A 15505-nucleotide genomic window follows, 5' to 3' on the forward strand; every position below is an offset into this window, starting at 1 on the left:
GAGCAACCCCACGTGGCCACAGACAGCTACTTCTCCATTGGTTGTGGAGGGAAGTAGAACCTCTGTAGAAGGCACCCCCCACGTCTCTGGCGAGCATGAAGATCACCGGTGTGCCAGGACAGTGACCCGGTGCAGAGACAGGCGCCCGCCGCGAGCCCTGAAAGGAGGAGGGGAACGGGAGCGCCATCCCCCACACACCGAGCATGAGGTGAGCCCGGAGGTATGAGCAAAAGCACCTCCGACAGTAACCAACGCGGCCTGCAGCTCAGAGAAAACGACTGCGGCCGTGAACAGAAAAGCGCGACGGTGCAAAAAAATAAAATAATTTAAAAGCACCTACCAAGCGGTGCGGCGACCACAGCACTGCCAGGACGGCTGTGATCGCCGTGAACAGGACGGTGCTGTTGCCCACCGAAAGAAGCGTGAGGCAATGCCCAAGGCCGCCCCTGTTTGAAAATGCTCATGGTGAAAAGTGCGGCCTGCAGCGTGTGGGAAGGCTGCCGGGGCCGCGCATAATGTCTGAAGAAAATGCCAAGCCGGCCGCCCCTGCCCCCAAGAAAAGAATGCGGGCAGCAGCGTGTGCCATGCTGCGGGCGGCATTTAAGGAAATGGTGCGATCGTGCACCAAATATCAAGAAAATGCCCGGGTCCGTCTTCCCCTGTTACTTTGAAATAATGGTGCTGTTTGCGCACCGAGCGCCCCTGCCCCAACTTCATGAAGGGAACGCAGCCCACAGCCGCACACCAGAAAACTGTAGTGCCGAGGGGAGAGGTGCTTCCAGGCACGAGAAAGAATAAAAGAAAATGCCCAGAGCCACCCCCAGCTGCCGCATGGTCTGAAGATGCCATGGTGCAGACCCGCACCGAAAGCAATTTAAAACGACATGGTGCAGGCACGCACCAAGGACATGAAAAAAATTGCCAAGGGCCGCCCCCACCTCCCAAAACATGTGGAGTGAAGCTTCAAGGTGCTGACACGCACCTAGAGAGGAAAACAGTGCCCGGAGCCCCCACCCACTCTCACTGCAACGAGGCTATGCAGTGTTAAAGAAAAAGAAGACGGAAAAGTACAAAAGAAGGAAAAGTGCACTTACCTACATGCCTACTCCACCCTGAGGAACTCCTCCGGCAGCATGGCTCCTCAGCATGGCTTCACCGGCATCTGTTTCAAACAAGGCACGGTAATAGGAAAGACTGTCGTCAAGGTAGAAAAGAAGTGCACTACTGGCATCCAGTGGCCAAAGTTGGTACTGCACCCTATTTCTATTTTAAAGGAAAACAAGATTGGATGAAGGCAAGTCTACAGCAGCACTTTCAGAAAGTGACTGCTCCAGACCAAGAGTGCGCCCCTGGACGGAAGTGGCGCAGAAGACCGAAACGGCGAGGAAGAAGGACGTGACATGGACAACGCTGCACAGGGAAGGAGAAGACTGCAGCTGTCTCAGCCAAGCTGCAACAGTGAGAAATGGACGCAAGTGCCACGTGAGGCACGAGGAGAGCGCGCATGGACTGCGCAGCCCCTGGCGGCCGTCCGCCACCACTGCCGAAAAAACACCACATGCCCCAGCAGTGATGGACATCACCGCAGGACAAGAAAGAGACATGCCAGGCGTTACCATAGGACGCCCAGAAAAGAGACTATGTCACATGCGCAGAGAAGCTGCGCCAGAGAACGTGACGACTAAGGCAACATCTGCGAAATTGGAGAGAGCACCCGAGAGAGTGACGTAACGCACGGAACAAGAGGCCGTGCCAGCCGGCCTTTCGGCAACACAAGATGGCCACCGTTGGCCCATCACACAGGAGGTCAACAGAAGCGACCAACCCTGCAAAGCACACCCAGGTTCAAGCAAAACCCAGTGCCAAGAAAGCACTGCCTTGAGGCGCAAGCACTGCACCCTCAAGTGAAGAGGAAGCGGAAAAGAAAGTGACCCTATGTCACTGCCCTGCAACGAGACAGAGGCTCAACAAGGAGTGTCCTCCCCCACACTGCCTCAAGACGGAGTCTACAGTGACTCGCAAGAGGAGAGTCGCACACCCCAAGTGGCACGATGCCACCCAGCAACACTGAGAAACGCCTAGTCCTTGGACAGGACAGGACCTTTGAAAGGTCCACACAAAAGCAAGACAGGTGGCCAGACGCCACAACAAAGGAGAAGAAAGCGTGGCGCAGCACCACGCTATGAAGAAGGAAGAAAGGAGGTTGTGTGACATCACCTGTTACACTGCAACACCTGACGACCACAGAAGAATAAGAGCGGAAGATCAACAGGGTGGAGAGATGGAGGACTCATGCAACAAAGAAAGAGTGCACCCACTGACAAGACAGCCACCGGGGTACGGTGACGTCACTAGAGACAGCCAAAATGTACCAAATGTAAGACGCCATGCGCAAACCGCGTACTTGCCCCACGCGTCAAAGTGTGACCATCCAAGCCACCTGTCACAGGCTGCTTGAAGCAGATGGCATCACTGCTAGCATCTGCACATGAGGTAGAGAAAGACTGCACTAGCTATGGCGAAGTTACTCCAATCACCCTCACTCTAACAACTTCACTCGTCGTCCAGGTCTCCAAATGGCAAGCATCATCATTGCCATGTGCATTACGGTATCCATCAAAGGAGCAGTTAAACAACCAGACTGGAGTCTTACACCTCTGCTTTAATGCCCTGAAGAACTAGTCAACCAATGACCACCTGCTCACCCTGCCTGTATCCTGCTCTCGGTGGCAAGAGCAAAGTCGTGACCTAGACCCATCTACCCCTGTAATTGCACGAGCGACCAGGCAGTGGCTCCTAGGAGGTCTTGCAGCTGCCCTATGCCCAGCGCAGACCACAAGCAGTCCCGTGACAACCCAGACAAGGGGCCTCTCAAGCTTGAGAGAGGACTGGACATTGCCCCACCGATGAAGTCAAAGAAACAAACAGGGCTGTGTAATGGAGACTCCCAACAGGTAACAGCACACCAAGACTGTCTTCAGTGAATTAACATGACACTAACTAGACACTCTCCTGGCAACGTGATAGACAATTGCCCTGAGACCGTCTGAAAGCCCGCATGCACCTGATCCATGTCGGCAAGCGCCCTGACCACGGAACAGCCACCTTGTGGTTGCACGAATGATTTGACCATGGCTCCTGTCGGAGAGCCTGCAGCGGCCAGCAGATGGCCCACAAGCACCCCAGCACAGTCCATGCCAATCCCGTGGCAAACCCATAGAAAAGGCCTCGAGGAAGTTCCATAGTGAAGAATCCACAAACGAGAGGTGGTCTGGAAGCAGCTCTGCCATCAGTGTCAGGATGTACAAAGGTTTCAGAGGAGGACTTCACGCCATCACAGATGTCATCCGTCTTCGAGGGATTGGCCTTCGTGAAGCCAGGATGTCTCGGCAAGCAGATTCACAGTGGACTCCACCAATGCTCGTGATGCACCCAATTCGAATGATACGCCCTATTTGAACAAACTGAACTGTAAACACCACCAGCCTTGCCACGAGTGACCCCAGGACTGAACCACAGCGCATCAGTGGACACCTAACCAACCATCACACTGTCAGAGCCCGGATTTCTTCCACACAGTGTTCGTGCCCAGCTGTGACTGGTTAAATCATGAACTCGTGCAGAAGGATCCGTGTGCTCCCAGCTGCACCTGCCCACTGCAATCCTGCGGCCTGCCTTCTCGAGGTCGAGAGACGGATGGTGGTGTTTTTGTTACTGTGTTTTTCTCTTGCAGGTTGGACTTTGTTTTTTGTTCCTCAATGTTTTGGAGGAATGTAGTGTCCTGCTGGACACGTTCTAGTGTTTGGCCAGCCTCTGCTGAGGGCTGGCCTCCCACATACACCCCACACCCACCCAACACAGGCGTCACCGGTCAGGTGACCCTGGCAATAAAAAGGGCCGGGCGCACGTGCCCAGGGCCAGTTACACCCACTAAGCAACTGTGTCCGTGTCGTCCATTTTAGTAGCATGGGGGCCTAGGGCCCCAACACTACAGTGACTAGGTAACGTGACCCGGCGTGGGAGAGTGAGACCAGCCCCCTATGAAGATTCAGCAATGCAGTTGGAGGTGAGAGGCCCCTCTGCCTTGCACAGACAGCCACGGATTTGTCCTCCTTCTCACTCGTGCAATGAGCGGGAAGAGATAGCGAGCTGCTGAGGCCAGGAGGGAAGGCCCAGAGAGCATTAATAGCCGCAATGTGGGGAGGGTACCCCACGCCAGAGGACAACTTGATGTGTGCTGCGCCGGGCAGACTGCAACTGGCCGAGCGCTCTCCTTGATACTTCTGGAGGCTACAGCAGTGCTCATTCATGTGTGGCTGGATCCATTCCTAGTGCAAGGACACAGCTCCTCAGACGCTGCAGTCCTTCTCACATCCACCACTGTTGGTTCCAGGCAATGGAGTGCATCACAAGACTGCTCATGCTTCCCCAGCTTTAAACAGGCATAGAGAACTGAGCTGGGGGACGGCTGATACATAGAAGTGCTTCCTTTGAACTGTCCCTCTCACCGCCTAAGTGCGGTTACACAGCTCACTGTGATGGGTGCAGAGAGCACAACAAATAGTATGACAGAAGCCAAAAATCCTTTGGCTGTGGCAGGGTCACTTTCTGTGACTGAGGTGGCCTGCGACTACATTGAAACCTAACCACAGTTACTCAGTACCACAAACACATACTAAGAGTGCACATTTGCAAGCAGGCTCAAGTAATCCCTGACACTCTACTTCTTTTAATATGGGACTCTACTCCATCCTGTCCGGTTCGAGTAAGCCAGAACAGTCCTGGCTAACCTCTCTGAGCCCCTTCCCACCACCACACTGCAGCTCTTATGGCTCGCCGTGCTGCAACCAACTGGATTCACAAAATAGAAGTGTTTTTGTTTTTTTCTTGTTTGGGAAGTCAGAGGTAGCTCTGCCACCCCAGGTTCAGGAGTTAAGATGTTTGGTTAGTTGAGCCTGATATTTATTGCCCTGAATTAGGTGTCTGAGGGAGGCGCAGCCAGGCATCACAGACTCTTCTTCCTCCTGGCCCCTGCTTCTCCACCCCTCCTTCACCACACTTTGTCACTAAAATAAATGCTTTGTGAACCATCCTTCCGAATAGCTGTGGAACCATCCTTCCGAATAGCTGTGGGCCGGGAAGGAGGAGAGACTTGGAAGTTCACGGGGGTTGGCATACATGGTGACCTTTTCCAAGGCAGTAATCTGATCCCTTTTGATCTACAGTCAAAACAGACGGGCATCCTAGTGGGGCAGTTCTTAATGCACAGGCACCTAGTTGCCGAGTTGGAGGAAATCACTGCTTCAGAACCCACTGCACACCCATTAACCCAGGTTCTATTCACCATGGGATCCAGGTGGAGACTTGTCTCCTGGATTGACACAACTATATCAGACACGGCCACAGACCCACTAGCCAGCCTCCGACATAAGCGGATATAGGACACACCTTGACCTCCAAGGAGTGCAGCAGAGTGCATATTTATCCATGCAAGGTTTTGCGCAATGCACGTATTCCATACAAAACACAACACCCTACATACAGCCTCTTTACCACCAGTCAGACCTCATAAAAATTTACCCTACAGCATAACCAAACTGCCCCCACTGCCACACACCACCAAGTAGACATTCTAAACGTTCTGTGACTGTCCAATCACACATACATTCTGAAACAAAGTCTTCATGTCCCCGACACAGACCACAGGTCACCTGGAGCTGAACCATGTGAACAGCTGTATAATAGGCCTTTACAAACAACGGAAGGGGGGGGGGGGGGGGGGGGAGGGTGCAGCTAACCACTTCCTCTACCGAACTCTTACTGGTGAGGTGCACAATTACGATGAGATGGAAAGCCCTGCCCCTCCCTGGGGTTTTGCAATGGCATAATGTGGTGGCTGACAGGGTTATGGTAGAATCCACGTCCTTTCGTCAAGAAGAAATGCCAGGCCTATGAAAGTGCCCTATAGCAGCCGCATAGATGACTTACTGCACACATTTCAAAGTGACCAGACAAGAGAACACCATCACATCCCTGAATGCACTTCTCAGCTAGCAAATCCAATCACTTGTCTTTACCCTTCCCAGCACCATTTCAGAGTTAATGAGACAGATATCCCATGCCCCAATGCATCTACTGCAGACACTACATGGATACCTACATTTAGCGCACAATCCGTGGCCAGTCTCATAGTTGATGTTGGTTTTCTTTTTTAATTCTCCCTCTTTTGAACTGTCAAGAGTGAACTTAAGTATGCTGCACACGAACAACGTTGAGGATCGTACACATACATGCATTAATGATAGTATAATATAATCGCTGTACTCTTGGTGAATGCACAAAACTCAATAAAGATGGGTTAAAAAATAAATACTGTGCTATAGAACTGCAATATTGAGCGAACAAGCCATGTAAGAGGAATTAAAGTGGTGTGTATGTGCACCTACATATGAATGCACTGCGAGTAAAACAGGCGTCTGTCATTTGTTAAACTGGGCAGGATTAAAGGTCCTGACCTATACAATAGGCAGGTATGCACTGGACATAATTCAGATATAAAGTGTCCCAGAAAATAAAGTATGCTCCATCCCGAGTTTCAAGTCTATCAATATAGTAGTAGTGGTGGTGCAATAGGCAAGGGTAACATGGGGTTGGAATTTTGGAGGGGTGTATTTCTACTGAAGTGCATGAAGTAGACTATAGCAGGGAAGGGACAAAGAAGTTGGTTCTCTGATGTGTTTTTCATTTTTCCTTTGTGTAAAGAATTGAGAGTATCATCTGAGTTCTTGAAAATTCAGTATTTGTAAAATATTGGTCTTCAAAAAGACCACCAATCCACTTTTAAAAGAAAGGTAAAAGAGGGTGTATCATTTACCATTAAAAATTAATCTGGGAACTCAGTTCTCAGTCACTACTTACTTAGACTCCTGGTTGTGTCAGAGAACAGAGGCATAGACCTCTTCCCATAAGCATGGTAAATGCCAAGAACTGCCTTTCAACATTCTTCAAATAGGCCTGGAAATGACTCAGTAGGTAATCATAATGTAAGTCCAAAGACAGATCTTAAGGCTAGTACACCATATTGGCTCATTGTTGTGGGTTTCCTATGCACCAGCTAGGCAAAGTATCTCCCAAAATGCATACAAGCCAGTCCTCTTCTGCTGGTCATGTGACATCACTACATCAACCACTTTCTTAGGTCCCGTGTAATTAACAGTGGCTGTGACACGTTCAAGCATTCCACCAAACATGTTTTGTTTTTTCGAAGAACGATGCCCTTACTGTGACTGGTATGTGCAGGCATGCGTTCCATGCTCACAGTGCCACAGGATCCAACCTGTAACTCACCCATAGGTCCCAAAAGGCTGAAATGGTGTCACATTTGTTTTTGCCTGGGAGTTTGGGCAGGGTTATTCTTACTGTAGCAGGACCAAGGTTCATTTCCTTACAGTGGTGGTACAAGAACAAAGAAAAATGATGAACAAATCAAGATGGGTAAGGCCAAGAGTATTCACTTATGGCCCAAGTCTCCTCTACTTCTGAAGTAAAACATGAAGATGACAAAAACCTGGGGGCTGCTCCTGCACCTTCAAGTGCTCGAAGTAGGCATCATTAAGAAAAGGTGATCAAGCCGAAGACAGCATTGCATGAGTTCTACCTGTGGGTTATATGCTAAGAGTCAACAAGGATGCATGCCACCAGGAAGACTAAGCCTCACATTCCAGCCTACTTTAAACATAAATATAATAATCCACCAGGTCTGACAGTATTTCTGCCTCCTAACAGTAACACATGGAGAGATTTGAAAATAGGATCCAATCCCATAAAGGAGTCACTTAAACTCAACAAAACACTTTAGCAGCAGCCAGAAGGCTCGGCTCGAAGGGATGCTAAATGCTTCTCCTCCTAGGAACGAGCCTTGAGGGTGGATGAGGCACTTCCCAAGGACTCCTTCCTCAGAGAAGGGGAATCTCAAAACAAACATCCTGCTATGGTACTATTATCTCTGATGGTGCTCCCCATGTACTGATGAGTGGTTTAATAGTGGGAAGGCTTTGCCCTTCCTTAGCTACCTGTGTAAGACAAGAAAAGCAAACACGTAGTCAGAGCTGGCGTTGCAAGGAGGTAGAAACATATTTGTATTTTGTTCACCCCCAAGCAAACCGAGCCCTGGCCAGACAATGGAGCTCAGAAGTGTTATCAGTGGTCAGCGAAACCCATCAATACATAACATCATGCAGCTCTATGTGCTGTGAGCACTAGACAGTGCTAACGACCAACGAAAGCCATTGCCCAGAGGCTACGAGGGGAGTGTGTCTGTTATATAATGGAAAGAAATGGTGCAGAGAATCGGCTGAGTTGATTGAGGCTTCACTGGGGGCTATCCAGTATGTTAAAATGCAAACAGGGAAACACAGAAATGCATATCTAAACTGCTGGACTGTGTTTTGAATAATTGCATTTAATCATAGTTTCAGATTTTCATATGTAAACAGTTTTTTGACCAGAAACCTACTGATCATCCCACTTTTTCTATTCCCAAACTAATCAAATTATTAGATGAGTCTATAGAGGGTGGGAAGAGGGGGCGGGGGTGGCTTGCCGGCTAAGAAGACGGGCGCAAGCTAAGTGCGCTCCTTGGCGGCACCCCAATTATCTGTAATTTATGCGGACTTGGGTGGCCGATCAGCACCAGCACCCATCCAAAAACAGGATGCCCCTGGAGCTTGGGGAGCTGATCGGGTGGACCGTGGGAGCGTCTGGACTGCCGCCGAAGCTGCCGGCCCATGTGTTGAGACGGAGGGTGCAGTCTGCCCTGAAGACGCCGCGCAGACCGGGCCTGTGGCGATCGGCCTTGCACGGTGGTGCCTCCATGCCCGTGTGAGGCAGAAGAGACGGCAGAAGCGGGGAGTGCGTTCGGGACGACAGCTATCGCTGGGTCCGGGGCGGAGCGTCGAGGCCCGAGGGTCATCCAGTTGGGTGTAAGCCGCTGCCCCGTTCGACTGCGCAGAAACTGCCGAACATTGCTGCTGCCCTGCGGTGGCTGAGCTCGCGGGGCCTGTAATATCATCGGGCCAGGAGGACGGTGGCGAGCCGAGAGGCGATGCGCGGTGAAGGCCCTGGGCCTTACAGGTAGTGGTGGCCTGCCGAAAATTGATCTGCCGCTCCCTGGCGTAAGACCGGGAATACGACTGACGGGAGTGGTCGCTGGGCCTGGAACTGTGTGCTGGAGCATGGAGGCAGACAGGTGGGAAGAGCCACTGCCCTGTTTGGCCGGCCCACCACCTTAGAATCTTTGTTTGACCGCCCAAGACTGCCAGACATTATTGCAGCTTGCCCCCAGAGGAAGCCAATTGGCGAGTTCCCTGTGCATCTGGACAGCACAGACAGGGAGGCTACACCTTTCATGGCCGATACCTCACGGGCGTCCACGCTTGTGACCTGAATTAATGCACAGTGATCCCCCCCCCCTCCTCAACCCCCCAAAACCACACAATGGCAGGAGCAAGCCCCAATTGATATATGACCAACGAGAAGAGCTGGAAGCGCCCCTAACATTAGCTGAAGTGAAAGATAGTATACAAGCCTTATCCGCAGGCAAAACCCCAGGCCCGTCGGTCTCCCGCCTGACTTTTACAAGACTTTCTCCGCAACACTTGCACCTCGCCTTCTCTGTCTTTATGAGGAAGCACTGCAGGGGCATCCCTACCAGTTTCACAGTGTGAGGCGCTACTGGTGTCGCTCCCTAAGCCTGGCAAAGATCCATCAGAACTGAGCTCCTACAGGTCACTAGCAATGCTCAATACGGACTACAAAATTCTGGCCAAGGTTCTGGCAATGCGTATGGCACCTCTGGTCCCACAACTAGTGCATTCGGACCAGAACAGCTTTGTGCCAGTGCGGGACACTTTGCACAATATCAGGCGCCTATTCAGAGTCCTGAAATACTCAATGAGGGACTGGCCTCGTGCAGGATGCCTAGTACTCGATCTGGAGAAGGCATTTGATTCCTTGGAATGGTCTTATCTGTTCGAGTCACTGCATCAATTTGGTATCGGCCCACAGTTCCTATGCATGGTGCGGCTGCTGTATACCCGGCCCAGTGTTAAAGTCGGCACAATCATCTGTGATCCAATAGAGTTGGGCCGGGATACTAGATAGGGCTGCCCTCTTACTCTGCTACTGTTTTCTCTGGCAATGGAGCCTCTGGCTGTGGAATTCTGCAGGGCCAGAGAGGCATGGGGTATCCCATTGGGTGACGGCCTACACACCATATCTTTATATGCAGATGATGATCTTTTGTATTTCAGAGACACTGGTAACGTCCCTCCTGAAATTGCAGTCATCCTGCACCATTTCGCCACCCTCTCCGGTCTGCGTGTTAATTAGGCAAAATCGTGCCTCTTCCCCTTTGATCCAGAACTACCAGATGTCCCCTGGCAACCTAGGACGTTCCACTATCTGGGCATACACGTATTTCACAGGGAGAAGGACCGTCACAACGGCAATCTTCGACAGGAAGTATCGTCAATCCGCTCCTTCTGGCAAACACTGCCGCTTTCGGTAGCCGGAAGGATCGCCCTCCTGAAGATGGTAGTGCTTCCCCACCTCTTAAATACTTCTCCAATTTGCCCTACTATGAGCCGGTAGGCTTCTTCCGTGAATTGGGACCTAAAATGAGGGAATTTATCTGGAGCAAAAGTCGTTTTAGAGTGGTGCTAAAAAAACTCTACTCACTTCTGACACATGGTGGCCTCTCAGTGCCGAATATGGAGCACTATGACTTGGCCTCTCAGCTTCAGTGAGTAGCATGTTGGCTGGGGGGGCCTTCAGCTTGCCGACACTGCAACCAGTTCCCCACCCTAGACACGGACCCGGATTCTGCATCTCTTCCACCCCCTTACGGCTGTGCAGTTACCTGTAGAGCTATTACTAAATGTGGCTCACTGTTGTTACCGTAGGTGTCTACGCCTCACACGTGACACTATTCCTTATGCACCAGCTTTGGCCTTGTTGGGTACGCAGCGCGGCGCACAGCTCACAACTGCCGCTGAACTGGGGCCTTGGCACACAGCCGATCTGCACACCCTGGGTGATCTTTATAGCAAGAGTGGACTCACTCCGTTTAGTGAGCTTGCTGCAGAGATGGGACTACCGCCGGGGCAGTTTCTGCTGTACAACTCATTGTTGATGGCGCTATCGCGCAGATGGGGAGATATGACATCTAAACCCCCTACACACTTACTAGTGCAATACATACAAGTTATGGGGCAAGGTAGACACCTGACAGAAGAGCATCGGTGAACCACCCTAATGCACACGCTAAATACCCACACTGCTTTGCGCGCCAACTGGGAGGGTGATCTGACTGAACCTTTTACTGAAGTCGCATGGGTCAATGGCACTATCCAGCCATACTAATGTCCCTCGCAATTCCGCCTCATTCAATTTTATATTCTTCACAGAGCTTACGTCACGCCAGCTCGCATTAACAAATACTTTAATCGTGTGGACACCCCTTGCCCCTGCTGCAACCTAATAGGGGCAGACTTCCTTAACATGTTATGGTCTTGCCCTTCCTTAAAAATTTGTTGGCATGGAGTCACATCATCCCTATCAAAATGCAGATCACGTCCATTGCTGACAGATTGGGGCTCCTGTCTCTTCCCAAGAAATAAAAAGCAAAAAGCTTCCACAAGATTCCTGGACCTGGGACTTCTGACAGCCAAGCGCCTCATCACTAAGAGGTGGAAAGCCACTGAGCCTCCATCAGTACCAGCTTGGGAACGCTCCTTTCTGATATGGGCAGAGGGGGTTGCACTATGACACGAAGAGGCTATAGGTGTGCGTAAATATCCCGTCTGCTAGCTGGGACGAGATGCTGACCCGTTTACACAAAGCGGAACATGGCAGTCACTGACAGCGCAGTTGCACAGGACACTGAACTAGTGCTGGATTAGTCAACTTAAGTACTACAATTGCTAGGAGGTCCATTAATAGCATATTTTCCCACATAGACCCCTAGCGGTCCAGCTAAATTGATATTAATCAATTTACCTATCGTGCCTTGGACACAGGTGGAGATACAGTAATGCAGACACGATGTGAGGCCCCTGGGCGGTGGAGTTGGTGGGGGCGGTGAAACTGGGCTCTAAGTGTAGTTCTCTGTTTTTCTTGTTTCATATAATTCTCTTTCTTATCATTGCTGAATCCACAAGTTTATGGGTAGCTTTCTGAACGAGAGACTTTGTTTACGCCAGAATTGTGTGGACACTTGGGTTTCTGGAGGTGGTTTACAGTATGTATTGAGCTACCATTTGCACGATGCTGATTTCAAGTGCACTCTCCGTTATCTGTCAATTCAATATTGCTGTGCAGCTAGTCAACACATCTATTCCTTTATAGAACCAAACGCAATTCGTTGATTCTCCCACAGGGAATTTAATTGTATAGATGATGCACGTACTGTATGTGTTTACAGAATGTCTCTGCCAGATTGGCCTGTATTAAAAGAAGTAAAGCTATGTGGAATAACTAAAACCAATAAAAATATTTTTTTTTATTTTTTTTTTTTAAGTCCATAGTACGGTTTAACCCTAATGTGCGGAATATTCTGCCATGTTAGGAGATTTATCATTCCATTAGAAAGGCTCAGAAGCAAGAGATGAATTCTAAAGTGATTTAAAACTCAAGCTGTATCTGGAACCATATCCATATACTCAAGTAAATGGTTGAGGGTCGTGGCTACCTTCCTTGTGCCATAAGATGTTGTAAACATTTATGTGATGCTTCCCAATGACCAGCTATCTTAATTTGCTGTTTAAAGGGTCTCACATTTCTCCAAGTTAGAGCTATTCCCAACTGGACTTTTCTTGCCTCATTAAATGGAACAAAAAAAAAAAAAAAGGGAGCATGATCACACTGCTAAACAAGCGAGATTGCGCTGTGAAAAAAGTAGAAAAAGTAGTCCACAAACCAGACGGAAAACAGCAAGCCTCGTTTGTTTTCAGTACTTGGTCGCTGCGCTCAAGGAGGGCTAACCACCGGGAAAAGGCATGATTTATGCATGACTGCCACTAATGAAAGCAAGCAGATTTTAAAAGGCAAGCCCACGAACCAATGAAAGACACTGACGTGACATGGACGGGGCTCCGAGCACTTTTCTAACGACTACATCGTCTCGCAAAAGTTCACTTAGTGAAATCACCTCGGAGGGAACTCAGCACACAACGGAAAGGCATTTCACAAAATACACCAACAAAAATGAAGCATTTAAAACAAGCACAACAAAGAATGAATAGCAAGAGTGGGCGTGGTTAAAAGGCCACAGAGAGATTACAGCAGGCAGGAGCACTTGCGGGCTCCACCCTAAAAACAAACAAAAAAAAAACATTATTAAGGAAAGTGATCGACTAAGAGGTAGACAAGGTGGGTGTGGGGCGGCCAACAGATGAGGAAATTTCTTATCTACAAGGAAGCTAGCCTATTATCTTTCAAGAGCCATCTCCAATTTTTGCAAGGGAGACCCACCCTTTGCATTAAGGGGGGGGGGGGGGGGGAGGAGGATCCAAAGCCACGGTTGTGTGAGATTGAAACAAAAGTGTCCGAGAGAGGTGGATTAGAAGAAGAGCAGGCCCTGGAGTTTTAACAAGTGAAGAGACTTCGAGGAACAGTCAGAGAACTCTGTTGCAATTAAGAATGATCTGCTTGACACATCATAGCTTTAAAGAAACAAATCTACAAATGCACTTTTTCGATGTGAACATTTCATACCAGTATTTTTCAAGATTTTAATCACTGAGGAACCTACATTCTATTATTTTTTTTTGCTTTTCAAAAATTGCTTTGAATAGCCACATTTTGTTTCTCTAACGGAATACAAGACGACCCTTTACAGAAAAAAAGTCCTACAAATGCTAAGCATATCTTACATCCTCTTGAAATTCTATAAAATGATGCCATTCAAATTAACAAAATGAAAGAGAAGGGTTTACATCCCAACTTTCAGCTCTATTTCCAGGGGTGTCTAAATAGATAACCCTACAAAAATGTATCTCAAATAAGGTAAGTCCTAGAGGAATCCGTTGGGGCTCAGTGATGAATTCTTAAAAATGCAATGCCTCGTAAAACACATAAAGGTGGTCACAGAGGTGCTATAGGAAGAGCAGGGCAATGCAAATAAGTCTAGCTTATGAACGAAAGGGCTTTTAGTGTCATTGATGGGATTAGGCACTGAATACGTCATCATACACTCAGTCACTCATCTTTACATTCATTCATCCATCCACTAATTCATTTTGCCTTCACCCTTTGACAACCACAATAAAATACACACAAACATAACAGCATATGCAATATAAAGTAAAATAATATAAGTGGAAAAAGGAAAAGAACTTCCTCTCTAAACATTACAAGAGGGTTTCTTCAATAATGAAATTATAAATAGCAGCAGGTGTCGGTCTACTGCAGTGGTTCCCAACCTCTTGACTTCTGTGGACACCCACTTTGTCATTACTGAAGCCCGGAGACCCATACTGAATATTTATTGGACTCCGGTGACCCCCGCACTGAGTCATTACTGAAAGTTGTGGACCTAATCTGTTAATATTAATATTATTTAATTTTCTAAGCAGTCACGGACTCCCTGGGGAGACTTTGCAGACCCCCAAGGGTCCCCGGACCACAGGTTGGGAACCACTGTTCTAGTGGTATTGTACATAATCTATAATTTTTTTATTTCCAGCATGTCCGACACATTTAGACTCCAGGTGGTGGCCATCTTGAAATTGTAAAACAATGATACACCAAGAACAACATATTTCTATAATGGTTGGCTGGTTTAGAGGGGGTGTCATATGGGGTGCAGTGCACTGCAGATGAATGGAGCGGCAAGCAAGCTGCCCTTCGCACTGCCTGGGAGGATGTAGCATCCTCTTTAAGAAAAATTAAAATAAAAAGAGGAGAAGCAAAAAAATTTAAGAGGAACTCCAAAAAGGAGGAAATTGAAAACAAAGAGTGGCCAATTAGCTCTCACAGTGAAGCATACCAATTTCCAGGAGGATGTGCACGTGATCAGAAAATGGCAGCATTAACAGGGTAAGGGGTCTATTGACTAATGTGGATTGAACCGTTACCCCCATGAAGTACACTGTCATGGTTGGAAGCTGAGTGTAAATGACAACCAGATAGACAAGGGCTGACCAAATGACCCTCTATTTATCTATATGGATTAATGTATTATTTAATGATTTTATTATAGACAGCTATGCCTGTCAGGACGGCTTATGAGATTCTAGCAAGAATCATCACAGTGCAAGCCTTCTACCCTAAGGGTTTGTCAAAGAGGATAACCAACACTAAACTCCTCCCTTACAAATGTAATCTGAGATTTCATTAAACAATACCCGACTACAAGCTTTAACACAATGCAAAATCAATCAGCCCTTAAATGCCTATTTTCTTTAGCACATGCGTTATATAATATATAAATAAGGCCTACCACCTT

At 48.6% G+C, this 15505-nt stretch overlaps 1 protein-coding gene across 3 annotated transcripts in view; it reads right to left on the reverse strand.

Annotated features, from left to right (window-relative positions):
* PLS3 (plastin 3) overlaps positions 1-15505 on the reverse strand; it is a 355067-nt gene that overhangs the window by 319096 nt on the left and 20466 nt on the right. Inside the window, exon 1 of one of the 3 annotated variants that reach the window (XM_069212550.1) lies at positions 1095-1127. The exons of the other annotated variants lie outside the window; for them this stretch is intronic. The gene's annotated coding sequence lies outside the window, so the exon portion shown is untranslated. Of the gene's footprint in view, positions 1-1094; positions 1128-15505 lie in introns of those variants that run through there. 3 annotated transcript variants of the gene reach the window in all.

Source organism: Pleurodeles waltl, chromosome 2_1 (assembly GCF_031143425.1).
Source record: "Pleurodeles waltl isolate 20211129_DDA chromosome 2_1, aPleWal1.hap1.20221129, whole genome shotgun sequence".
NCBI classification, from domain to species: Eukaryota; Metazoa; Chordata; class Amphibia; order Caudata; family Salamandridae; genus Pleurodeles; species Pleurodeles waltl.